The sequence below is a fragment of the Ixodes scapularis genome, unplaced genomic scaffold (genome assembly GCF_016920785.2).
Source record: "Ixodes scapularis isolate PalLabHiFi unplaced genomic scaffold, ASM1692078v2 PGA_scaffold8__174_contigs__length_109621045, whole genome shotgun sequence".
NCBI lineage: Eukaryota > Metazoa > Arthropoda > Arachnida > Ixodida > Ixodidae > Ixodes > Ixodes scapularis.
The window spans coordinates 84,303,718-84,331,667 of NW_024609883.1; the positions used below are offsets into that span (position 1 = coordinate 84,303,718).

The window sequence follows — 27,950 nt, forward strand, 5'->3', positions numbered from 1 at the left end:
CATTAGCGTGCTTGATGCAAGTGCTTGGGGGGTTTGTCGGTGTCGGTTGATTCTGTTTGTCGCTCTAGTGGGACTCGGGCATAACGGAGATCGCAGCATCGGCATAGTCGCGAAGATTACCCCTCGGTTTCGATAGTCAAATGCGGTTCGTAGATTGGATACGAGCATTCCGTTAACTCTGCACGTGTGACAATTGAGGTCTCGGCGAGCATGCGGGTTGTGGCTCGTGTACAATCGCTAGACCTTTCCATGAAACGGCTTCAGGCCGGTGCCATTTTCTCCGTTCGTGCGTACGTCGGGTGATTTGCTCGCTTTCCAAAGTGACTAGCATGCTCGTGCTAGACTGTGGAGATTCCACGAGGGCTGTGGATTTGTAAACATTGGAACGGCGTATAACTGAACTTTAACCACGACAGAATTTTGTCGCATGTACCGTGCTTTTCCAATCCCAGCGCGTCGCTATGATGAGCAGTGGCGACACGTAACTGGCAGTAGATCATGTGGCAACCTGCTCTGGGCGCGACTGTCATTGTGTCAAGAAGATTAAGCGCCGTTTTCCTGTGATTAACTCAACAATTAGGTCTAAGCGGTATTTACTGAAAGTACAAAAGAACATCAAAACCAAGCAGACTGCGCGCGTTGACGAGGAAGTCGAGCACGTCGGACTGAAGAAAAGCAAGAGCACGTGAGCGTAATTAGGGGGCAAACTGCAGGACAAGGTACGTTGATAGTAGACAAACTTGCATACCGGATGTTATAGTTGTTGTTTTTGTTTTCGACCTAATTAGGATACACTGCAAAAGATCGTGCGACGGAAAGTTACTAAAGAAACAGCTTTTGATTAAACATCTTCAACACACGAAACTTAAAAAAAGAAAGCGGCAACACGTGTTTATTATTTTTATGCCTTAGTCTCTGGTGATCGAAATATTGAACGTTTACCAGCTCGGCCTGCATGTTCCATGTAATAGCTATTGACTGATATTGTTTTTTTTTTATTTCCTCGAAAGGACTGCATTAAAATGGAAAATATTAATAAACAAAAAGTAAGAAATAATTACGCCGTAACGTCTACATACCGAGTCTAGTGAAATGAAACGCATGAATCGAATGTAACAAATTTATTTGCAACTCACGGAATTAATGTAATAAAACACAAGTATCAAATGGAAGATATACAGGGTGCGGCCGTTAGGACTAACACATTTAACACATCTTGCAAAATTCGAATTCCAGACGTACATACCTAAAATTGAGCACGCGAACGCAGTTTCGCAAAAAGTTTTATGTGATTTTTTTTTTGTCAGACCTCAAGTTAGAAGTGTTAAAATGTTAAAAAAAGAAGCAAAAACGGCGGCCGTCCATTTCCTATGCCGTATACCCTATGTTCGTCGTCTGCCCACTGATTTGTGAGCTTGCTCACAGGTGGTCATTGTTCATACATCTCGCTCATCGCCAGCCTCTGATATTAGTTTTTGAACGTTTTTGCGTTCAGCAAGCCACATAAGAGTGAGCTCAAAAACCAGCCTGCAGACGACAAACAGGCTGGCATAGGACATACTAAATACGCGATCTTCGATTGTGCTTTATTTTTAATGTTTCATAACCTCAGAATAGACGATATGCGAAACTCCTTGGTGGTCTGGCAGCACTGCGCGAGCGGCCATCGTGATAGCGTCAAGTTTCTTGAGTTTTGATTTCTCAGCCTTTCCAGGGCAGGGACGCTCCGCCACTGATCGTGATGCAGAAACTTTATCGTTTTCCGACTTCCGATCCCCCAACGTGGACAAAGGACTGTGCCGTTATGCCTATCATCTCTGATGACACATTCAATTCTTTTGTTAACGCGAAGATGCATGAAGTCACACTGGAGCACTGCACTGGCCGGAAGTTTGAGGTCCGGCCCGACCGGGCCCGGTAGAGGCACAGCCCGGGCCCGGCCCGAGCCCGACAGAATATTTAACTTTTAGGCCCGGCCCAACCCGACCCGGAAGAGACACTGCCCGGGCCTCGACCGGGACCGGCAGAAATTTTGGGCAGAAGCTTGAGCCCGGCCCGAGCCCGACAAAAATTTCTTAAAATATAAGCCTGAGCCCGGCCCCAGCCCGACAGATTATATACATGAGCGCGAAAACGTTTTCAAGCCCCCCCCCCCCCCCCCCCCCCTTTAACGTAAAAACTGTTTAAACACAAAGCGAACATATTTGATCTAAATTTCTCTTAAACTTGAACCCATTTTTTTTTTACACGATAAATATCTTGACTTAGACGATGTATTTTTGAGAATATGGGTGAAATATGCAGTCCATAAGTGATTTTGAGAGAAAAAAAGAAGTGGCCAAAATTTTATTTATACATTTCTTGAAGGGATATTGGACTTTTCGTTGTTCAATTCGTTTGACAGAAAACGTTTTGTACATGTTTCTGTGAAGAAACGATCAAAATGACGCTAGTGCATCTTCAAAAGACTGTATAAGCATAAAATTTCCTATAGTTAGCTTATCTTTGGTGACATAATGAGACTCCCTGCACAAAGTGCAAAGTCAAGCTCACGTTTATCTTTTTTTTTAGCTTGAAAAGAAGAGAGAAAAGACACTCATGTCGTACCCGGCGACTAGAGCGCCCTCGTTTTCTTGACCGCACTTTCCCACTATGCTGGTGGAATCCATACGTATTCTTTTGTCCACGTAAACGCTTTCCAAAAGCACGACGTCTTTTTTTTTTTTTTTTTTTAAACGGCGTTGTAGTGATTTTTTATTTCGCTTGCTTCTTTGCACTGAACCTTATTAAATATCAAGGAGCACACTTTTTGTTAACAACAATTTAAAATTTGCAGCACACGACTGCCCAGCCACGGCCCGGGCCGGCACGGCCCGAAAATGTTTTTGTTCCAAGCCCGAGACCGGCTCGGGCCTGAGAAAACGCGTGCTACCCGGCGCGAGCCCGGCCAACGGGCCAGGCTGGGCTCGGGCTTTTGGGCTGGCCCCGGTCCGTGCAGTGCTCTAATACCCGTGCCACACGGGCAACTCGAATGCCATTTACAACGAATGACATTCGTGTGATCGACGAATCGGCTCGCGATCTGTCGCGCGTGGAACGCCCCACGCTCGGAGTGTCGCGCGCTGATTGGCCGATCGTTCAGATGTCATTCGTTGTAAATAGAATTCGAGTTGCCCGTGTTGCACGGGCATACGTCACACTGTTTAGCGGTAGACTGCTCTACGCCGAAACATGCGACTCAAGGTTAATGTGTTTTTTTTTAGCTGTACCTGGCTAAAGTTTCAATTGGTGGAAAGCTCCGAGTTCTTGTAAATGGCAATATTTTTCAGGCAATATTTTTCAGGCGTTGCAAACTGCTTAATCCGGTTTCAAATATCATCGACCTCAAGCGCAGTTGACGGATGTCGCGCTGGTTCAATGAAGATTTGTTCCACCCGGGAAGTACAACTGCAATTGACTCTCCCAAAACTAACCCCCAAGTTCCTTCGCACTTTGTTTTTTTAATTGTTTTTTTCTGTGTTGCGGCTCTGAAACATTTATGGGGCTCGGGACCTTGGTCAGTGCTGTTAAGGACCTTTTGTTCCTGCCACCCCACTTCAAAATGGCTAATAAGTGAAAATAAAATTAAATAAAATATTCAACTAAACTAAAAAAAAAAAAAAAATAAGGAGGCCGTGAAACGTCCGCAGCGTACCTCTTTGGCGCCGCCGACATCGAAGTTTTCGCCACTGCGATGAAGCTAAGCAAGTGTTGTAATCAAACGTGGCGTTCTACAAAAAAAAAAAAAAAAAAAAGACAGCAGAATTTCGTTTTAGTGGGGGTTGAGCAAACAGATACTCGGCCATGTCTGTTATGTTTTCTATTCTACATAACCGCGCTTTGAATATTCAAGAATATTTTATCAGCAAACTCTGCTGTTTAGTTTTAGAGGTGTTTTACAAACATCGTTTACTAAAACCAGATCAAGTGTAAGAAATCGCTGTTAATCAATGAGATTGTTTTCTGATTGTCCAAAGTAATTCTTTTATATATACATTTTGCCTCACTTCACAGCTTTGGTGGTCTCATCCGCATAGATTGAGCTACTTTAGCTTCAAGAAAAACGCAAATCGACACTACACCATGCACCAAAAAAAAAAAAAAAGAAAGAAAAACAACAACAGAAATTTAGAAAAATATCCGCTGAAACTTCGTGTAAGGGTTAAAGCCCAGTTCAATAGATGTAAATGGGATCACGCCGTGCGCATGCGGACAACGTCCGCATGTTTCTTTGCATCGCCACCGACTGTTTTTGTCAAAAGCTCCACGTAAAGTAACAAATCAAATATAAGAAAAAAAAATGTGAACCCCGTTCACGTTCGCGTTCACGTCACGCACGAATCGAGGGTTTATCGCTGCATCCGCAGCAGAACGCAGCAACACGTTGGCATCGCATTTCTCGCACGAAGCGCGGTCGCTTGTTTATATGGTTTCTTTGCCGGTCGGGCCACATGGTTTCGTTTTCTCGCCGCTACCAAGATGGCGGACGTAGTTCTCGGCGCTCTACTATACTTCGTTTCATCTTGTGCTGAACCGCAGCGGAAGGCTATGGGCCGTGACACGGCGCTGGCAAGACGTTCTTACGCAACGCAAAGTAGTGCGTCGAAGATTTTGATAGTACAAAAACGTGCACCTTTGTCCTTAACGTAACGTTCGTGTTTTGCACTAGCGATACATAAGTTATGTTCTAATGAAGCTCTCAAAGGTGTCAGACGTTATCTTTAATATAAAAATATATGAAGCATGTTTGGAGAAACCAGACCTCAGGTTGGCAACGCTGTCGTTGCCTTCATGTTCGTTTATTCAGAATTCGTGTCACCATGGCCTGCCATGGCTTGATCTTTATGACGATTTGGTGAATCGCTGATCTCCGCTTCGAGCCTACTGCGCGATTGCAGCCACCGGTCGGGTATCTTACGTCACCAGCTGAAACATTGTCAAGACTGGTCACGTGACCTCTGGGTCTTCGTCACGTGACCTACAAATGGTAACCATGCTAACTGCCTAGGCTTGACAGAGCTAGGGCGGGTTACGTAAGATGGCCAATCGGTGGCCGCTTTTGCGGAGGGGCGATCCGCGATCCAGCAAATCGTCATAGAGATCAGTGCCATAGCCGATGCGACGTATACAGGAAATGTTTCTTCAGAATTAAAGTTTTCTATTTAAAAGTTAGTTATTATGTACAAACTGAACCCGAGTTAGATATTTATTGGAAAAAAAAATAATTTTAACTTTAAAATGACCTTGATGTCTTTTTAAAATGTCACCTGACAAATGTAACTACAACAACTGCGCTCTCACTTTCATTCGCCGCAATGGCCACGAAATGGCAGGCCCACTGATCTCTAGCAGGCCCGTCTCCACCGGGGCTCCTGTGTTTCCTTCGTCGGCTCGCTTACAAACGATTAAAAAAAAAAACGCCCTTGGAAAAGAAGCGCGGCAAACTGTACTCAACATGTACCATAAATTTCGTTCTAAGCCTCCGAGCAAGTCGTGCAGAGCGATCGTTCAAAGAACGGCATGAGCTGTGCTGAATGCAGAAGAAAAGTGGCAATGAAAGCATGCCTGGCGTTGCCGGCAAAAAAGAAGAAAAAAAAAGTTTATTCGTCAGTGTAGCATGCCTCTATTGGCTTTGCAGAAAAAAAAACATAAATAGCTTTGCTTCGCCGCGCGTATACTTCGTCAGTCATGTCCCAACATCCCTCTGCAGTGTAGTGTTAGTAGACGGCACCGGAACTTTCCAATCCGACACACGAGCCCTGGCCTGCGAGTCCATGCAGGCGAGACATTCCGCAAGGGCGTTAGGTTAGAGTCGACGTTTCATTGTCTATGCCTACCTGGACCGTTGCGTGGGGAAAAATTCTTTAATTTTCCCTGTGGCACAAGAAGTGAAGGGAAGCGTTTCTGCGGACCCTGCTTCCGCTCGCTGTGCAAGGTCAGCATATACCGTGCCATCCCACCCACCCAACTCACAAAATAGAGACTGACAGTTGCGCGCCTTCCTCGGTACGTCGAGAGGTTCCAGACACGGTCACCGAAAATACTTGACATTGCGCAGTATAGGGTGGTTCAAGTCACCAGACTCGATCTAAAATGGACCGTAAAAATTGACGCCTGCACGTAGCCATCTAAACTTTTAGCTAAAAGTGTAATTCACATGTCGGTTTTTTTTCGTAAAATAACAAAGCGTAGCTCTCTTTCTGTAAAAAATAAGGCCAAGAAACTTGCCAGGGTCTACGGCGGGCAGCAACGCAGACGACAGGGGACCAGTAGCAGGGTGTGTTTGGCGTTCGTATTGATAGATGGCGCTGCCTCCTTATCGCGACGGCTCGCGACCACCGTGGTTTATTAAAATGAATATAATCTTTTTGAAATGTACCTTCTGTTAAAAGATAAATGCGAACAATAAAAACAAAAACTTAACATAAAAAAAAACGCGTCTGCATAACGGCGGCGCTTTAGCTGCCAACGTATTTCGTCTACGTGTCGTCTGCTTTCTTTTGCTAATCGTTTGCACCTTCGGACGCTGCTCCCGACGCCATCTATGAATACGAATGGCAAACACACCCCGCTACTGGACTTGGTCGTCTGGGTCACCGCCCGCCGTAGGCCCTGGCAAGTTTCTTATCCCTATTTCTTTTTACTAAAAGAGAACTACGCTTTGTAATTTAACAAGAAAAAACAGACCTGTGAAATACACCTTTGACTAAACGTTTAGATGGCTACGTGCAAGCGTCGATTTTGCGGTCCATTTTAGATCTAGCCTGGTGACTTGAACCACCCTATAAATCGAGCAACGTACGCGAAGCCCGAACTTCCTCGAACACAGCAGAACACAGCAGACAAAAACGTTTCATCCGCACCGCGCCAACGCCGGATGTCCAACCAGCGCCATTTTAACTCGCGCACTGATACACACCCGAGGAGCCAGGTGACGTCACTTCTAAACTGACGCTTGATTGGCTGTGAAGGCCCCTAGAGTTTCACTGCAATTCTACACGAGGTGAAATGTAGTATAAATATTGCTCTACGTTTCGCATGTTGAGCTCTAGAAATATAGACATAAAACTTGTGGCGACACCTCGTTCGCGCGCCTAATTTAAGGTATGTAAGTGTGCAATTCAATTTTTTTAAGGCCTGCCATATGTGTTAGTCAATACGGCCGTGAGCCTGGATTTAGTTAGTTAGTCACAAAATCAATGGAACAAAACAAATATGGAAACAGAAGGCAAACTTATACAGCTAAAGCATACACAAAAAACCAGACCACCGTGAGGTCGCTTTAGTTTCTGTGCATTGTTGTCTCGCTTTTGTTGGAAACACTTTTGTTTGATTAATGCCTTCTTCGCTCTGGATCGCCACATCGCCGCGGCCGCACGGGACATGCGAGGGGCGTCACAAGATGGCGGCGCGGGTGACGTCATGTCACCGTCGGACGTACTATATGATCGTTTTGTTGCCTGCATATCTCTAGAACGGAGGGAGGTATCTCGATGATTATTGCACTACCATGCTTGGCTTAATAAGGTCTACACGTGTGTTCGATTTTTCAGCGATATATTCAGCGATATATATGTACAAAAACAGAGGCCGCCTCGACGGTCAATGATAGGCTCATGTTTCAACTTTTACGTGAAATTAGTAACACAGTATTATATGTTAGGATATGTTAGCGCACAGTTTTATTTTAGCACCTATTGTACGTAAATTCAACTTTGAAAGGATATCAAAAACAAATCAATCGAACGACACGTCTGCTAACAACACGGAGTCAAACTGTACAGTGTGCACATTCGGACTGCTCATCGAAAGCGCCATTTCACCCCGTGCCTGCGCGGGAGGGGATGGAGTGAATGTGTGTGTTTGTAATGATTTAGGCACCGAGTCAAGGATGGAAACGATTGCTTTCTGGTTCATAGTCACAGAGCCAGTGGACTATTATAGTGAGGTCCGCTTTCGTTTGCCTAATCTTTCCGTACATACTCTTCGGGTGCGACGTAGCCCCACGTCAAGAAATAAGAGAACAATTCTGCAGGTCGCAACGATCTACTCGTAAGCGTTCGGAAGCAACAATCAAAATTGCAGTGAAAATTGCCCTGAAATATTGTTGGTGCGTGAGAGGTCCTTGGTTTAGCGTTAGTAACCTCCAGGCATTTCTTCTCGAGCTGTGCCTCCAGGTTTCGCCACTACTCTCCACCCCACTGACTTTCCCCGTCGGGTCGGCCGTGTCTACAGAGTATGGCGATTGACGGGAAGTTGCCGGTCACGTGTCAATTTTCCCGCTACATTTAGCGGGTAAACTGAATTTGTGTAGGTCACGAGACGTCAACGTTCCCGCTAACTCTAGCAGGGAAACTAAATCGATGTTAAGGCCACATGACGTCAATTTTCCCGCTAAATCTAGCGAGGAAACTGAATTTCTGTTAGGTCACGTGACACGAGCCTATGTGACGTCATTTTCCCGCTAAATCTAAAACTGAAGTCACGTGACGTCACAGGCCACGGCTTCACAAAATCCGGAGCAACTAAGAACGTTTCACGTTAAGAAGCAGCGAGCGGCTTATTAACGTGAAACGAATTCACGTTTTGCGCAACCTAGACAGCAATCCAGTTTTCCCCGCTAAATTTAGCGGGGGAAATCGACGTCACGTGATCTGATGTCACGCGACCTCTACAACCATCCAGTCTCTCCGCTAAGTGTGTCGGGAAAAGATACGTAGAGTGACACACCAATTTCCTCATCAATTCCCTATAATCAATGCATTCCATGCATTAGAGGACTTTAAAAGTAAAGCTAATCGCCGCCAATATTTTTTTTGTATGACAAATGCAACAGCATCATCGTACAAGGAAGAGACGCACCTCACAGAGTGGCTGCGGACTGTATTTTGTATGATATACTAGAGGTCTGACCGCGGCTTTGCCGTTTCAGTCTGCATGCGATGGTACGCTTTATTTTTTTTTTTTTTATTCTCTACTGTTTTCGGTCTGAAGGTCTTGGAGATGGCCGTGCGGCCTGTGTATAAATACCACCTTTAAAAACAACATTCCTTCTTGGCGTGACCTTTTATTCTACTGCTGAGTAAACAGAATCGAGCAAAAAAATGCGCTTCTCGCGAAAGCTGCAAATATTATTTCAAGAGATTTTTTTTGTGTGTTTTTTAAAGGAAGACCACTGCCGACGTCTACAAAGAAATGGGGCTAATTTTAGCGTCCTTTTTAATGTTTGCATCTATGTGTACGTTTCTCCCGTGAACAAAAACAAACTCTTCAGGATAACATTTTTTTTTTTCATTCTGCCTTTTTTTAGCTTTTGACATTAAACCGTGTGAGACAATCCAGCGACACTTGTTTCGGGACGTTTGAATGTCATAGTTTTAGAGCGATTACCTCTATTGAGTAGCAATCAGGAAAATTAAAAAAAAAAGGTTGACGTCGTGTTCGTGCTCAATCATTTATACAGTTCCCACCAGGCTGAGTTCACACGAACCCCCGCCCTACACACACACATACACACACACACAGAATTTATTTCACGAAGTTATGTGACCGCAACCAACGAGCTTTAGACAACGGCAGATTAAAAAAAAAAAACATATTTTGGAAAAAGCCAATCAACGCAAAAATGCTTATAATTAGGATTCTACGTTTTTGGCATTTAACTTCCCTGAAAGTTCTGTGTCTTTCAGCCTCTATTTCTGGCGTCAAAAAAAAAAAAAAAAAAAAAAATCGGCGTTTATCGGGGATTTTTTTGAAGCCTTCGGAACACGACAGTGAGATTCCAAAACCTCCGGGGAACACCCATGTGACTCAAATACTTGGAAAACGTCCCGGTATACCGACGAGAAAAGAAGGAACATTGGGCAGCAATCAAATTACTCGCAGCCTTTAGTACTTTCCTGCTCCCTTTCCTAGAAAAGGAAGACGAAGCACCAACCAGTGCTCTCTGATGCATTCCGAGCTCCGCAAATTTTCGCCGAAAATCCCGGAATACTTCACCAGTGACCTTTCAAGCCGCACCAAAGGTCAGTATACCTCACCTGGACCTTCGAGCAGCAATATCACGGACCTATTAGACCTGACTTTATCGCCCAAGGTCAACTTCACCCCCCCCCCCCCCCCCCCCCCCCCCCCCCCCCCGCGGGAACCGAGTCGCTAAGCCTGACATTCGGAAAGAAAGCCGACTTGACCCTGCACTCGGCCCGGCCACCGTCCGCTCGGCCAGGGTCCAACAACACTTTCCGACAACATCAACGTCATGGATATTGACCGAGTAAACTCCCATGAAGGGCAGACTGTCTGTCGGCACGGCGCCAACACTACGACCATTATAGTGAAACTATCCGACTACATCAACCTCGGCAGCGTGGACACGCACATGCTTGGAGCCGACGTGCTTCACGCCGCTGGCCCCAACGCCATCGAACGAAAAGACACCTACATAAAAGTACGAACAATCCAGAACCTCCTCGCAATCGACACTTACAGACCTTCGGCCGAGACCAAATTACTTGCTCTGAAAACCGTACATATCCAAGGCAAACAGCATGAAATCCGGACATAAGAGGCCAATGATCCAGCAAACGCACGCGGAGTTGTGCATGGAATCCCCGCGACATTATCAGAAGAAGACATCCGCAACACCCTCGAAGTGGAACACACCAAGCTCCTGCACCTCCGCCGTATCGGCACGTCGAACACTATCCTGGTCACAGTTGAGGGACCACGGCTACCGCGCTACGCCTTTAAGAACCGCGCCGCCATAAGACTGCACCCTTACCAGCCGCGAAGCATCCTTTGCACGCTCTGCTGTGTGATCGGACACCGCGCCGACGTCTGTCCCAACAAAACTCAATTCACCACATGCCTCAACTGCAGCAAACAGTTCCCCGTGGGTCAAACTCCTGCAACTCCTCATGAATGCGAGCCACACTGCGTAAACTGCGGAGAAGACCACCCGCGCACTTCCCCTAATTGCGCCGCCCGACTGCAGGCAAACCAAGCAGCTCAGACGCAAGCCCTACAGAAACGACGACATCAACTCCAACCTCTGACACCTTTGAACCCTCAAGCGTGGCCAGAATTACCCACCCACAACCGGTTCGAAGCCCTTCAAACCTCGCAAAGGAGTAGAAGCAAGAGCCGAAGCCGGGACGAAACATCAAGAGAGCTGTCAACCACACCGCCCAAGACAACACCACCACCCAAGACACCGAACCCCAAGTTACCAAGGTCGGCCCGAAGAACCACCATCCCTTCCACCAATGTGAGCGAGCCAACTCTCCAGGGACCCCCTTCTCCACCCCTATTCTCCCAACCCCTAACGTGTCAAAATCAGTCACATTACACCCGTCCTATAGGCAAACCCCACAGCACTCGCAACCTCACTCATCACTCACAGCCGCTTCCTCTCCGATAGGAGAGAAGCTAGATGCCCTTGTGACTAAAGTAGACGAACTGGTAAACGCCATTTCGGCGCTTCAGTCCACCACACAGCAGATGCAACAGGCCAACCAAAGGCGAGACGCACTCATAGAGAAAATCATCGAGCACAACAAAAACTTGGCTAATCGCCTCGATAGCGAAGCCGCCACTATATTAAAACTAGAACAGGCCAGAAATGCCTTGGAGCTACCACGCAAACGACAAACTAGAAGCAGCCAAGCAGAAACATCCCACGGCACAGCCAAGATAGATATGGATATGAACCAAGATGTCTAATTCTCCACCGCCCACCACCCACCGCATTTAACTCTTCTCCGAACACGCCACAAGCCACGTACACCATATGGCAATGGAATTGTAGAGGTGCACGTTGCAAAAAGGGCCTCCTTACTCAGTACATAAAGGTGGCTGACCCCAAACCTGACATCATTCTTCTTCAAGAAACAAACAGATCAATCACTATTCCTGGATATGAATTATTCATACAACCTAGCATCACGCACAAAGACAAACGCTCACCCACGAGCGCTTCGGTCCCCATCATGACCGCCACCTATGTATCCAAACACATAGCTGCTACGCAAATTGACACCTCCCACCTGAACAAACCATCTAATGAATACGTCACTGTCCAATGTCGTCTAGGGCACAACACAACACCTACTGGCTACCTAAACACCCTAACGCAAACCTAGGGTGGATAGCTAAACACTCAGCAGAATACAAGTCTCATCCGGTCCTCATAGCAGGGGACTTTAACAGCCACAGCACCTCCTGGGGATATAAACACACCACTTCGAATGGCCGCAAGCTAGCGCAGGCCATGGAAGTTCATCAATACACCCTTCTCAATGACACCACCCTGCCCACACGTACAGGAAACAGCGTAGAACATGACAGCTCACCAGACTTCACATGGTACAACGGACCAGTGCCAGCGACATGGGATAACCTCCAGGAAACTTTGGGGAGCAACCATTGCATCCTACAGGCCTCGCTAACTTACCTTCAAACACGCCGAAAGAGCTCCCAGGGAGGACTGCCTACTAGAATGACCAAATGGGATAAACTCCGAACGGAACTAGAGGAACTACCCACCCCTCCTCCTACCAAGAGTGGGTAGATATTCTACACTCCACATACTGCAAACACACAAAGCACATAATAAACACCCCAGACCACGAACATGTAGACTCACACCTCCTCTCCTTGTGGGACAAACGACACCGCACGATACAACGCTGGAAAAAGAACAAGACCAATCGCCCCCTCAAAAAAGCTATACAGGCTATCACTGAGGAGGCGCAGGAATATGCATACACCCTTACTACCGAGAACTGGCTCCAGACATGCGATCAGCTTAACGGACAACTACACACACCTCGAGTGTTGCAGATCCTTCGATCCCTCCTGGGACAGGCTAAACCTAGGCACACACTAACAAAGCTTCTCATGCATGCAGGAGCAGACCCTGAATCTCTTGCACGAGACATACAAAAACTCTTTTATCCACACAAACCAAACCTTTCCCCACTGCCCGACCATCTTCCCGAATCTCCCGACTCTATTTTCACCGGGATCAATTCCCCTTTCAGCATGAACGAGCTACAAGCAGCTCTTCACAACCTGAAAAGGAACACGACCCCGGGTATGGATGGAATCACCTACACCACACTACGCAACCTACCGGAGCACTTCCTCGAACCTCTCCTCAACCAAATCAGTCAAAAATGGGAGACTGGAATCCTCCCTCATGAGTGGAAAACGGCCCTCATCATACCCATCCCGAAACCCGGACAACCTCCCAACCAGATCAACAACCTCCGACCTATTTCACTCACCTCTTGTGTTGGCAAACTTATGGAGAGGATGGCTCTAAATCGCCTTCAATGGCTTCTAGAGACCACAGATTCCTTAGCATACACTATGACGGGCTTTCAATCACATGTTAGCACACAAGATGCCATGCTTCGCATATACGAAGATATATACCAGAATGCCAGTACTACACAACTGCGTACCACAGCAAGCGTAGACATTCACAATGCTTTTGGCTCTGTAGCGCACCACACAATACTAGATAACCTTTTGGACACAACTCCCGGCTCTAGAATGTATAATTATGTAAAAGCCTTTCTAACCGATCGAACAGTACAGATACAGGTCAATGACTTCATATCCCCTGACCATACCTTAACAGCTGGAGTATTACAGGGGGCTATTCTCTCTCCCACATTATTCCATCTAGCCTTGAAGAATCTCCCGGGTAAACTTTATGAAATCCCGCACCTACAGAACAATATCTATGCGGACGACATCACCGTTTGGTGCTGCACCGGCTCCCCAGCAGACCAGGAAGCCACGGTGCAGGCCGGACTTGACACAATCACACCCACATAACGCAACTTGGCCTCACGTGCTCCCCCACAAAAACAGAATACATCGTTGTCTCTAACGCTACGGGGCAGAAGGCAGACGACCTACCGCCGCACTCATTCAACTACATATAAATGGCACCCTCATCCCTCGCTGCCGCACCATACGGGTTCTAGGCTTCCTCCTCCAACAGGACGGCAAAGCGGACGAGTGGTTATCAGTCATCACAAAGCAGATAAACGAAATTCACCATATGCTCGCTAGAGTATCCAGGCGCAACCGAGGTCTGAAAGAACATGAGATGCGTAAAACGGTCGAAGCCCTGGTCTACACTTGAGTCATGTACAACCTACCTTATGTCACCCTCACCACCACACAAATCCGCAAACTCGAAACCGGGCTCCGTAAGTGCACCCGACTCACACTTGGCGTTCCACGGTTCGCACCCAACCACCTACTACCTCTAACTGGCATCCACAACACCTTGGGCGAGCGCATTACCATGCATCGCCACGCTCAACATGAACGCCTAGGTACATCGCGACAGGGCCGACGAATACTAGACCACCAGCACTATGACACCTCCTAAGCTCCCCTTCATCCCTCCAACCTCCCCACCATGGGGCTCACTGCCACGTCTACATGGCCTTCCCCTACCGCGAAACATGTGTCCGGAGGCCCACTCTTCTCGAAGGGAAGATCGTGTCAAACGTCTCACGAAGCAAGGGGAACCGCCGGATACAGACCTTTACTTCACTGATGCCAGCTATTACCCTGACCGATGTCGCACGGCAGTGACTAACAATACCTACTCCCATACCACTCTGCATGAAGGTGTACCCTCTCCTACGGCTACCGAAACACTTGCCATCGCCGAGGCCATCATCATGCCCACACGTCATCACGATCAGATTCTCATACGCACCTAGAGTCAAGGAGCTTGTCGACAGTTTCGGGGACAACAGGCTCCCTCCCCATATACACGCCCTCATCCAACAACACCTAACTACTCACCCTCATCTGAACGTCACCACTTAATGGATACCAGGCCATCGAGGCATGGGAGGAAATTCAAGAGCCCACGCGCTCTCCCGCGCTGAGGGAAATCCGGGGCCTCCTACCCTCTGGCCTGAGTCCTACGACCCACGCGAACACCGAAAGCAACTCCCCAAAGTTCGAACCGCTATCCTCTAATACCTGCGTATGACCGCCTCGACTCTCCCCCATTCGCCTCCACATTTCACTCGCGAGGAGGGTGCCCATCTTACGCCGTGCTCAAACTCACATTCTAATGACCCCGCATTTCGTAAACCGCAGAGATTGGCTCTTCGAGTGTATTGCAGATAAGTACACGCGCAGCCATATCTTAGAGTTCACTCTAATAATGAACGGTACAAAAATCAACCGTTTTCCAACTGGCAGAAAAAAAAATGTGGCGTTTTGAAAAACTCAAGTAATCGGAAAAGTTAAGGGTTACTTTTTCATGTAACGGCCAATTACTTCTTCTCAAGTAATCGATTAATATAATTGAATGCTTTTTAACCAAGAGTAATTCTGATTGTAATCGATTACATTTTTTGGGGTAACGAGTTCAAGGCTGCAGGTGTGTTTCATGTTAACGGAAAGGAAAGCTCTCGATAACAATTTGTTTCCGTAAAGCTATAGTATTTATTTTTAATGACAGCTTTAATTGAAAGTTTTTCGGTTTTCCCAGGTTTTGATAAAACCGGCTTGTGAGTTACTTTTCGGTGATTATCGGTATATACTAGAAACACGAAACCAAGACTCGTAGACGAGCATGGCAGATTGCGCGACACTGTTGGCGCGAATAAGCAATCGACGCATATCCCCTCCCCCCCTTAGAATCGAATGGCTGTCATTAAGCCTACTAGATTTGTTGAAAGTGCTCATGCGGGGGACACAAACCATAGCGGTAAAAATCGATGACCGCCAATACCCTATTAAAAGAAAACAAAAAAAAAGGAAAAGTTCAACGTCCTGTTTGCGTTCAGGTATTTATACACCCACTCGCCACACACATACACACACACACAGATACACACACAGAATTTATTTGACGAAGTTATTTGACCGCAATCAACGAGCCGGCAAAACTCCCGTCTATATATGCAGACTTTATTAGAACGCCACACCTAAACCTAATCCCGCACACATGTGCGTCCCGAAACACATGTCCACGCGGATCGCTCCCCGAGACCGTCACGCGAGAGTAGTAGAGCGCGAACGCTGCACACAGCCACGACAGACGACGCCACCTGGGGTACGAAAGTCTTCCTTCCAAACCAACCGCTCACCACACTACGTAATAAACTAACCATAAAAGAAACGCTAGAAAACAAAACCCGACGGAAGCAATAGCTCTACTTACGTGCACATATACGGAGGCACCAAGCGTCAACATCGTATTCGAATCTGATTTTGCGTGGAGTTGACGCTCCTACGCGGTCACCGATTCACGGCACCGTCCGGTGGTTCGGTTCCGCCACAGTGCACTGGCGTCTAGTGGTGGTGCACCCTTTGCAGGAGCCGCTGTATGCGCTTTTTTTTTCTTCGCGGTCGCAAACTGTCGGCGGTTTCGTTCTTAATCATTAAATTCGGAAAACAAAGCGTATGCTCGACTACACAGTTCATTCCGCGTATTAGAAGAGGAATTCTTAACCTACTGAGAAGCTCGCTTTTTCGATGAACGACCAACACTGCGTCGAGAGCGCGGTGGCACTGCGACTGTTGGCGTATGTTTCGGGCGAGGCAGCGAATTCGTCGTTTGATTACTGGAAAGAAACACCGTCTTTTTTTCTCTAGTAGCCCGAGTTGCTTTCTGCGCAGCTATATATCCTTTTAGTATAGACAGCGCCGTTCCTTTAACCGTGGTGATTTTAGTAACTATGCGTATATTAATATTAGCCGGTCTTCAAGCCAAGAATGAGCATGGCTGTTAAAAATGATCTATTCAACACAAAAATATCAAATGGTGCTAACACTTTCAAAAAGTCTGATTATTCACAAACCACCAACAAATTCGCCACATGTTTTTTTTTTTTTCTTTTTTTAAGCTTTGCAGTAACAACAATCGGTTTAATCGCATCCGTCGAATGAATGCATTTTCTCAGATTCTTCGTAAGCAATCATGAATACACTTCCTGACAAGACAAAAATGGCAGCGCGCTGAAGTCGATTACTCAACTGGTTTATAGGCGCCGAGTCCATGCGAATAACGACAGCAACCGCCGCGCGTTTTGGAGGAGGCGGCGCTCCGATCGACAAGCACCTGCAAGCCGCCACAGAGCGGCCCCCACATTTTCAAACGCAGAAGTTCAAACCGTAGCTCGGACACCCAGAGAACGCTAAGAAAACGAAACAAAAATACGAAGCCCGGGTTCGCCGGCGAGCCGCTAGGCGAGACAGCTGTTCTCGCCGCGAGAGACGATCTCGCGAGACTCTCGCCGCGTCTCGATCTCTTCTCGCGCGCGGCGTTGCTATGGCTACGGGGCTGTCAGGGTAGAGCGGTGGGGGGGTGCCCCTCGGAAAATCCTGCCATGGCGGACCATCGCCCGCGACTCCGACCCGGGCCGCCTTGACCGCGGCTCCGTCGGGCCCGAGGTAAGCCTTTTCGAACGTCCTCCCGGCTTCGCCAAGCCCTCCGCGACTTCACCGAGCGACCGCGACCGTTCGCCCCCAAAAACTCCCACCCCGGCGGGCGCGCGCGCGCCACTCACGCACACACCGAGAGCCTCCACCTCCCCACACACTGCGCGCCGACGTCGATTTTCTATGTGTACGTATCTCGCGGGTTGTTGTGCTCTCGTTTGTTTGTTTCTTTTCTTTCGGAGGGAGGGAGGTGTTAGGAGTCCGCGGAGGACCCGCTATAGTCTTTCCGAAGGGTTCTCGCGGTTTATTGTGTGGAGAGTTTCGAGAATGGGGACTGAAGCCCGGAGTCGACGTGAGCTGCGGGGGCCGACCGCTCGCTCGCCGGAGAGCTAAAGGGAGAGGTTTTTTCGGAGTTGCGACGGCGACGACTTTTCGGGAGAGAACACTCTCTTCCTCGTCCTCCTTTCGCATTGATTGCAGCGCCGGACCGCTCTCCCGCGCGCGCCGTGGATTTCGGCCCTTCTTTCCGAAAAGGCGAAGAGCGTTGCCTTCTTATTCTGCCGTAGACTTCAACGACCTTTCATTATTATCCTCACCGTAGCAACCTCTCGTTTCGATGATGCACTTTACACGCGGGCGAAACTCGCTCAAAAACTATCACCGTAATTCTGAGAACGAACGCCGCTTCCCCATCCCCAAGTCGACCCCCCCAAATCGCATCCCATCGGATATCCCGGAGTGATTAAAAAAGCGCGTTTTGTTTCCAAAGGCAAACCCCGAAAACACCGTATTCGTCGGCAAGATGAGAGAACGGCAGGAAGGATCTACAGTGGTTGTCCCGACTCCAAAGCGTGCTTCCTGTCTTCGGCGGTGCTTCGGCGTTCCGCGAGCCTCGAACGTGCACGCGCGCAGCCAAAGCACGGGAAAAGACAACCAGCGCGTGTTAGAAGCCGGGCGTTCCAAGCATAAACCCCGCCGCTCTCGCCCTGTCAATGACTATACAAACATCTCCGGAACGCGACACTAACCGAAGCGGCGTCACGAACGCCGAATATCTATTTATAGCCTAACGCAACGTTAATGAGAGCGGGCCCCAGCGTTAGTCGGGCTTTGGGAAGACGAACCGACCCGTGAAATAGCATTTGCTTAACATAACGTCATCGATGGATCCGCGCTAACCTTTTGTGTTGCTTCTGTGCGCTGACTGAAGGTTACCAGAGCCGACCGGAAAGCGAAATAAGATATCGTATACGTCACATCGACACGTGCGGTACAATGTACGAAGGAGACACGGAGTCGTTCGCGTTTCTTTCATGTGGTCAAAAGAGAAGGCGGTGCCTCTTAAACGCAAACGCTCGAATTGTGGTTGTGAACTCTCTTGAGAACGGGTACATTTTTTCTAGACGTTGCAATATGATCGGCGCGGTGACTGGTGTTTGATGAAACTGCACCGTTGAGCGGCACGCGTGTATCGGTCGCCAGTTTCAGTATATCGGGTGTGTGTTCGTACGACGTGAATCAGCCATTTTGATGTTCGATTAGACGTTAGACGCTCGTGTGTAGACAGCGGTCTGCCTTTTAGTAGTATGGCGACGTTTGTTTACGCTGCAAACGAAAACTGTAGCCGAAGCAGTGCGCTGCTAGCCCGGGGTCCTTAACGCGGATCACTTTGCAATAATACGCGGTCGCACGCCGGTACGACGCTCATCCGTATCGAAACGGGCAGGGACGAAGTTTCGGTACGTTACAGTGTCGCGAGCTCCACGAACTATTCTTGATTATCTTTCCTTGACGAGAACAAGCTTCGTTTTCCAATACGCTGAGTGCCGACGTGCTTGACGAAGCCAGCTCACAAATTGTTTTCGGCGCCGGCAAAAAGCGTGGCCCTGGGCACGTGGTTTTGGAAGAGTGCGAACAATGCTCGTGCAAAAACAAAGCATGTCGGCATCCACTTCAGAATAGGGTGCAAACGTTTTCATTGAAAGCAGAGTTGGGAGTGTTTTAACCGCTTGATCGGAAGAATCTCCCGCGAGGCATCCACGAAAATCAGCACGATGCGTGTGTGTCAAAGTCATCCGTTCGGCCCGCACTCCTTTGTCAGCGCTGAAAAACACTTGCCAGATCGAGTATAGACCAACACGCGGCTTTGACGTCACGTGATTTCGGTGGCACCACTGTCGACATGGCGCATGCCCAGACGCTTCATTTCACGCAAATCTGGTTTCACCGCACGCCCAAGTGTGCAACACGCAACGCTAACGCAAACGCACACTACTACGCGTTCGCTCGTATACGCAAAACTAAAACTCACTAATGCCGGACCAAGGTATGTACATGCTGGGTTTGCAGGCACACACGCTGCACGTTCTAACAACCATACGTTTATGAAGAAAAAAAAAAAAAAGCCAATTTGTACGTGTATTTGATATTGCCTTGCTTTAGTCATTTACTTAAAATCTTTCCTACAGACAGAGCGCAAGGCGCTTGTACCTGCAAAACTAAGTGTTCCAGTCGTCTAGCAAAAGATTTTTTTGTTTTTGTATTTTTGTGCAGATGAGATTGTGGCGTGCTCTTGACCATGTTCCACTCAGACCACGAACAGCAATTTTAGTCCGCCCCCCCCCCCCCCCCCCCCCTCAAAAAAAAAACAACAAAAACGCAACTTAGTTTTTTCGAGAACCCAGGCAGCCGTGCACAGTACTCCTTATCGGCAAACGGTTAATTTTTTCTGGTCGGTGTTTCGCTTCTAGAAGCAACGTTGTGCTTTTGAAGTGTCTGACAGCAGTGTATTTGATTTGTGTCGCTCTAATACAAACCTGTCGTCAGGAGACCAGAATGTGACGGAAGAGACCCTTTCAGAAATTCAGTGCCATCTAGAGGTATAAATATCAGCCCAACTTTTCACACGCTAATTGCGGTGCAAATCTAGAATCTCATCGGGCACCGACAAATTTTGTGCATTAAAGGTAGACAGACATGCTTCCTTCGCATCCCAGTTCATACTCTAGTCGTTTCAATTCCGCTTTGTACGAGGCGTCTACCTGAATGAAGTTGGATAAAATATATTACATCGAGGGGTATTTTTTCCGAATGTGAGCCAGTCGGGGGGGGGGGGGGGGGAGGGGGAAAGGGGGGGGGGGAGCAAAGACAATGGAGCGGAACGAGACAAATTCTGAGCGCTGGGATCGGGAGTCAAAGAACGAGAAAAAAAGCAGACAAAATTTTAGGCGCGTTCATTTGGTCGCAACGAATCGAAGCTGTTTGAGTGCTAGTCAACTTTATTTATATTTATAGTATAATGCAAGATGTCGGCTTTTCATTGCTAGGTAAGTTAGAAAAGAGCTAGATACAAACATTACAGGTGAGGTTTTGCTGCTTTTGTGTCGGGACTAATTTTAATCGGGACCACCCACCGGGAACAGCCATGTCCGCGTCTATTCGCAACTTTCAGGACCTATATAGGGGGCGTACTGGCGCCTCTCAAAATGGCTGTCATCTGGATGATCGTCGTAGAATGGCAGTACGAGACTGGGTCTGTGACGCTTGAGTAATGCTCATTTTGTGAAATACGAGCAGTATTCGAACCGTACTTTATTTTTATTAATTTTTCACATCAAGAAGGTGTAGGAAAGCACATGTGTCGTGAAGCCAGTCATCCAGGAGCTATAGTTGAAGCGCGGTTCACACACCGCGGTACAACCATCGATGAAAGTCGCAAATAGCCCGCAATTTTTAAGTAGCCGGAATGCACGCAAATGTATGAGACCTTTTGCTTTAGATTATTATATTAAAAATAATTTTTATAGTTCACACTGATTCATTAGACACTAGTTTAAACTAAACGCTTCTATCGCGTATAAAAAAAAAAACATCCAAAAATTGTCGTCGTCATTAATCGCACTAGAAAAAAAAACCTTTTAGAACGTGAAGGCTTAACACTGCCAAAAAAGCCGCCATTAGCCCCGCCACAGATCCCCACCACACACACACTCACATGACGATGATGATGATAGCTATCGAAGTGCCCACACAGAAATTCGAAAAAGGGTTTATATGCAGCATAGATTTTACGATTCGCGAAATGTGATACACCTGCGCATGCGTACCGCCGACAGCGCCACCACCGCAGCATCGCGACGCCAGAGTGGCGCGATGGTATACAGTCACGTCTGCTTGTAGCACAGGAGTTACGGTGACGTCAGTACCACGCCGAGCTGTGATTGGCTTTGATTCAAAGGATAGTGGGGAAACCTCCATGCTATAAATGCCTTGAGGTCTACCCACTATTTTTTTTTCTTTCAATCAGCCAATAAGAGCTCGGCATTCTGACATCATCGCAACCCGTGTGCTAGAAGCAGACGAACTTGCACTCCGCATAACACTCATCGCCTTTACACTGCAATTATGACACGTTTTAGCGAATTAACGGGTTTCCCATTAAAAGAAGAAAAGATATCGTGATATATATTGCGCACGGTTGAACAGCTGCCATCTAAATAAATACTAACCAGAATTCCTTTTTCGAAAAAAGAAAAATAAATAAAATGTGTTTGATCTAAATCCGGTTGATTTGTCTTAAATCGGTGTAGCTAAGAAATGTAATGGCTAGTTACCGCTTTATATGTTTTTAAACATTGCAGATTGACTGATCTATTCGTCCGATCAACTATAAAAAAGCGAAGAATTAATGTCAATGTAAAGTACAGTTTAATTACGATCTCTTTGTCGATGCAATGCACTAGGGCAAAATAAGCTTGATTTTGTTTAATCAGTTAAAAATATTTATTTGCTTGTTCTTTCGCGTTCGTATTCGATTGTAGCAGGACGTTACTTTCCTAGTATTTGTTTCATGCTCCTGCATTTTTATTTTGTTGAAATCGGACGTTGCGTAACGGACGAATGAAGTGGAAGTAGAACCCCAGCTCAACGTTCCGATTTGCTCACAGGAGCACTTCTTTTTGCTCGCGTTCAACTATTATAAATATTTCTTGCTTGATAATTATTCGATTGAAATACAACACAAACGTACGTAGAAAGCACCAAACGCAATAGGCAAACGGCAAACGAAAAAAAAAATTCAGGATTACTTTTGCGGGAAAGATTTGATCTAATTCATCACAGTAAAACTTCCGTGATTTAAATTACGATTTAAATCATATTGATTTTTATTTTTCACCCTCAGTGTTCTAAAATAGAAGGCGTGTTTTCCATATTGTTTTTCGCTGTTGTCTCTTCTTCCGGGTCGCTTGTTTTCGTGTTCTTATTTTTTCTCTTCTTTTTATCGTCTGTTAGAAGGAAGAGCAGCTGCGTACCGTCCGCCTTTGTCAATTGACATGCAGAACTTTGTGCAGATCGCGATACCAGTATAGCACGCCCGTAGCCAGGATTTTGTTTCGGGGGGGAGGGGGGGCGCCCATGACAAAATGCTGTATGAGGGGGAGGGGGAGAGGAGGTCGGAACCCGTTGACTGTGCCGTACAAGAGCTTAGCTTCTTTGTAGCCGTTTTCATGCAGTCTGCACCGCTTCTCAGGCAATAGATGGAAGGCACATTCAAAGGGGGTTGTGGAGAGGGGGAAAAGGGGGCGTCAATCTTGGTAAACAGTCCCACGCTCGTGAAGGATGTTAATAACAGAAAGAAACGTTTCTGGCAGTGGCCCACTTCTCACTTACCGTTTCTGGTGATTAAGGTATGGTTAAATAAGAAAGACACGTTATCCATAATACGTATGCCGAGATTCGAAAAATCCTTGCCCGTCTCAACACTGTAACAAGTTTCTCGCTCACTTCATTCACTTCTTTTTTTGTTCCTTCAGTATTAAAATTGTATTATCTACGTTGTAGCAGAGCACGGTAGAGTAGAAACAAAAATAACAACGTATTATTGGATGTAAACTTGTAACAGTGACACCTCAAAAAAAAAAAAAAAATTCCCGCTATGCGACAAAAAAAAAAAAAAGCTTCTTCCTTACTTTCCTAACGGGTGGTTTTTGTTTTTCATTTCTACATAATTTATGTAAATATGAACCGTATCGCTAAGTATGTTAATTATGCAGACGATGCAAGTATATTTTTTTCTTCGAACAACAGCGGCGAACTTGTTAACGCAGCTAACGTTACTTTGTCAAAACTGGGCACGAGATGGGGTGAGCATAAACCCTGGTAAAACAAAGGCTATCCTTCTTTTTTTTTTTTGGGGGGGGGGGGGGGGGGAGGGGGCGAAAATAGTAAACACAGTTTAGTGAACAGACTTATATTATTTGACTGAAGTCCAACAGTTTTTTTTTTCATAATTTTAAAGCACTCTGTGTTTTTTTTTAAGTATGTCATGGGAGAGTCAAGTAAATTACCTTGTCCCAAAATTGTCACCTGTAGTGGGCATGACATACCGCCATAGCTCTTCTAACTTGCGTGGAAACACTAATATACAAGCTTTTATTTTATTCTGACGTAAGTCACTGTAGCTTCCTCCGAAGCTACAGTGACGGTATCCAATCTTCACAAAATTACTTACTTAATATATATATATATATATATATATATATATATATATATATATATATATATATATATATATATATATATATATATATATATATATATATATAAACGAATTTGTGCAGATGAATGAACCGTACTTAATCCAATGAATTAAAGAATCCAAGTTTTCAGGAACCCGCCGAAAGTAAAAAAACACACAAAAACACTATATATATATATATATATATATATATATATATATATATATATATATATATATATATAGTGAGAGCGATCTGTAATGCACTGTATGATTCACGTGCCGAAACCCTGTTTTATATTCTCCAAATAAAATTTAAAAAAAAGATGCATACCCTGTATGATTATAAACTCTGCATCAATATAAAAAGATTGACTTTAATTTTAACCAAATCAGCTACTTTCGAACAGAATAATCCTTTTAGCCTTAACCATCACAATGACTTGGGAGGGTTCTCACACACAGATCCAACTATGGGCAGCAAATGCTTCGACATTTAGTTCCTCGGCTTTTAGATCACCTTAAAAACACTAACATAGATCTAGGCACAATTTCTGCAAAAGAGTACGTTGTATGTTCGTGCAAGACTGGAAAATTTTCAAGGTACATGGTTGAACCTTTTTGAGAGTTGTTCTGGTTTCAGTACAGTTATTTTTGTTACTTCAATTGCAGCATCTATGTACGCGTCTTTTTTGTGGTCATTCATGGTAGTACGGACTGTTTTCTCTCCTATGGGCAGAGTGTCGAACCCAAATATTTATCGGTTCGGTTTGGGTTCGGGTTCACAGCTTTCGGTTCAGTTCCGGTTTAGTTCCGGGGAGCAAAACTAACCGTAGGAAACGGTTTCAACCGCAATAGGCACAATTTCAACCGTGAGACGAGTAACTAAATAACGTTTTATCATTCGTACAAGACACTTTTATTTTCAGGTACCAAAAATAAGACATTGCGTTATTTAATTTCGACGAAACAGTAACAGAAAAGCTAAATTCACATACAACACCTCGCGTTTTTACGAGTCAACATCTTTTTGTTTCTTTCAGTCACATATCAGTCAGTTTCAGTCATCTGAATCGAAACGTTATCAGTCAGGTAAGTCGCCTGAAATACGCTTGATTGGTACAGCTTCGCGCCTCAGTATTAAAAGTTGCATCCTATAGTTGCGCTCTTGAACTTAGGAATTAATTACAGTACATAAAATCATGAATTGGGCACCTCCTCGCCATATATATCGTGAAATCTAGTTTACAAAACACGTTTCAGGATACTTATATATGGTAACGACGCAACTGAGCTAAAAGCAATAAAATTTTCAAAATGTCACGAAAGAATTAGGACAATCCCTTTCAGTCTACCTTTCATAGAAACACTGAGCGGCAATCCCAACGCTTGTTTTCCTGACCAACATCGTCTACACTCTGCACCGTGATGAAGGCGAGTTATCATGCGGAAAGAGTGATAAAAGAATATTCACTTTAATCTATACGCACCTTCATACTGAGATAAAATTCGGCCTAAAATGGTGCCTACAAAAGTGAACATTTTCGGCTTAGCTTTGCGTGTTGAGGTTTGTTCTTGACGAGATGCCGGTCAATTAAATTTGCAAATAAGCGTCTCTCTTCCTAACTGGTGATTTCTTGTTAAATGGAACAAACTAATTTCATACTCTACTCGACTTTACAGTTACTTAAGTGGTAACTTTCTGACGGTCTGCGTGCGCAATCGTCATAGTCCCGCCACGCACCCCCGTGTTTGGGGGTGCATTTACTTGATATGCATATCTTTAAGGTGATCAGCATTTATTTATGTTGTCAAACCTTCAGTCAGTCATTAAATATATTTGTTTTATCAAATATAAATGTGACTGTATGAAGTTCACATAACCAGGTGAGACCGACATGGGAGGACGATTCTCAAAAATACGCCAGCAGTGGAGTCTGCGGAAATGTAGTTTCTTGTTCGCTGTTTTACAGTGTGTAACACCGGGTAGCGGAGTAGGCCAAAAATGACCGTGTGTTCACATAATAGATCTGAAGGCAAATACACGAAATGTGCAGTAAAAGAGATAATACGTTGTATTATTCTCAAAAATCCCATACCCAACGCCTTATCGCAAAAAGAAATACAGAGAGATGCATGCAATTCTATTCTTAACTATATATACATAAATAGCGCGAACGACAGACAATATAAATCGCATTTGGACATCAGCTCGCACGAGCTCGAAACTTCCCAAAAATACTGTCTCGCGAGGCTAATGTTATTTTCGGTTTTACGTGCACTTGTTCTGGGCCCTTCCTTTACAACTCTATGCTTTATCCATCAAGCGCGCTCTAACATTTGATTAGGCTACCGCATATCATCGCGAGACGGCTATATATACTGCACAACTTTACAATTTGGACATCCACTTTTTGCTAGTGTTGAGAACATCGGATTTTACCAGAAAACTGAACTGTGTAACATGGTTTGTACGTGACGCAATCGCTATAAAATCATTGCGCAAAAGACTAGGACAGGAAGTAACAAACGAACAGGACAGTCCCACTGTTCCTTCCTGTCCTAGTCTGGTGTCTGGTTCGCTGTAATTTTGCAATGAATAACCAACTAGTCCAAGAGTTCATTTTAATTTTCTTGCTGAGAAAATCAAATCTGGTAGTGCGAAATGCACGCTGCAGAAGGTTGGCGCTCAGTGCAAGTCATGTAGTCGAGAGATACAAATTCTTCTTGCCTGGTGCTGCGTCGTTAAAGGGGTTATGACACGAAAATTAAACGGATAGATTATTCTTGAAATGGAATGCTCATAGGCTACTTAGTATGTACACCAAGTTACGCTATTTTTAGAGCTCTGATAATTGCAATATTCAATTTACGAATTTTTATAATTTCCATCTGGCGACCAGGCAACACTGCTCAAGTTAGTCACACCATGGTGTCCATAGACCACGTGACCATGAACACTCTCTCATTTTAGGCGCCCCCATGATCGCCAAAGTTCTTCTCGTCGCGGTACGAACAAAACCGCTCAAACAGCTCGGTAAACTGAAAGCTATTCTCGCTCTCGCCCCCCGGCCGGTTGACCTTCCACCCTACATACGCCTGCGAGACATTCCCGGACGACGGTGACCACGGCGAACTCGTCGTCGCTGGAGCTGGTCGCCAGCGGGTCGCAGTCAAAATGAACAGCTTCCAACATCTCTTGATAGCAATCACTCTCATCGCTGCTGCGATCAATGTCGAACACTTCCACAAGGCGATCGATGCCGTAGACGTAATCGTCACAGACCGGATGCTGGAAACGTGGAAGGTAAACGAGGAAGCTGAGGCTCGATATGCCAAGAGAGCCAAGTCTGTGAGTGCGTGCAAGTAGACACCACGCTGGAGGCTGGCTACGTCATCAGCCTCCAGGTCCGCCCGGATCTGCCCCTCCGAGGGGCCCGCATATAAATCGATTTATCCACGTAATTATCGCGCCTTTTTCAAAACAAATTTAGCAGGATTACAGGAACCTACAATGGGTCCTAGCAGTATGGTTATGTAATATTTTATTTTTGGCGTGTCATAACCCCTTTAAGATCGGCCCGAGCGTCTGGCACCACAAAAACGCGCTTTCTGGCAGGAGTGTTTTTGGAAACAAAGTAGCTTCCGGGACCGCGCTTTCTGATCTTTGCCTAAGATACGGAGTAGAAGAACCTTTATAACACAATATGTTTTGAACCCCACCCCCCTTTTTTCTCCCTCTCCCTTTTTTTAATGCTCTTTAAGACAATACTTTATATTGCGGAGGGACTACCTCCTCCGTTTGGCGGTGTTAATTCAACAATTATATTTGTGTCATTGGTCAACAGTGATCCTCCATCTTTTTTTTTCTTTTTTTCCCCAAAAATTTTTGAAGTCTAAATAAAATGCGGAGGTTGCCAAAGCTTGGAAACTAACTTGAGAACGACACTCCTGTGAGACGTAG

At 45.9% G+C, this 27,950-nt stretch overlaps 1 protein-coding gene across 1 annotated transcript in view; it reads left to right on the top strand.

Moving 5' to 3' along the window:
- Nucleotides 1-17,287: 17,287 nt before the first annotated feature.
- The window catches only part of LOC8024227 (regulator of G-protein signaling 20), a 75,465-nt gene continuing 64,802 nt past the window's right edge, over nucleotides 17,288-27,950 (top strand). Inside the window, exon 1 of the mRNA XM_029981959.4 lies at nucleotides 17,288-17,481. The gene's annotated coding sequence lies outside the window, so the exon portion shown is untranslated. The remainder of the gene's footprint in view (nucleotides 17,482-27,950) is intronic.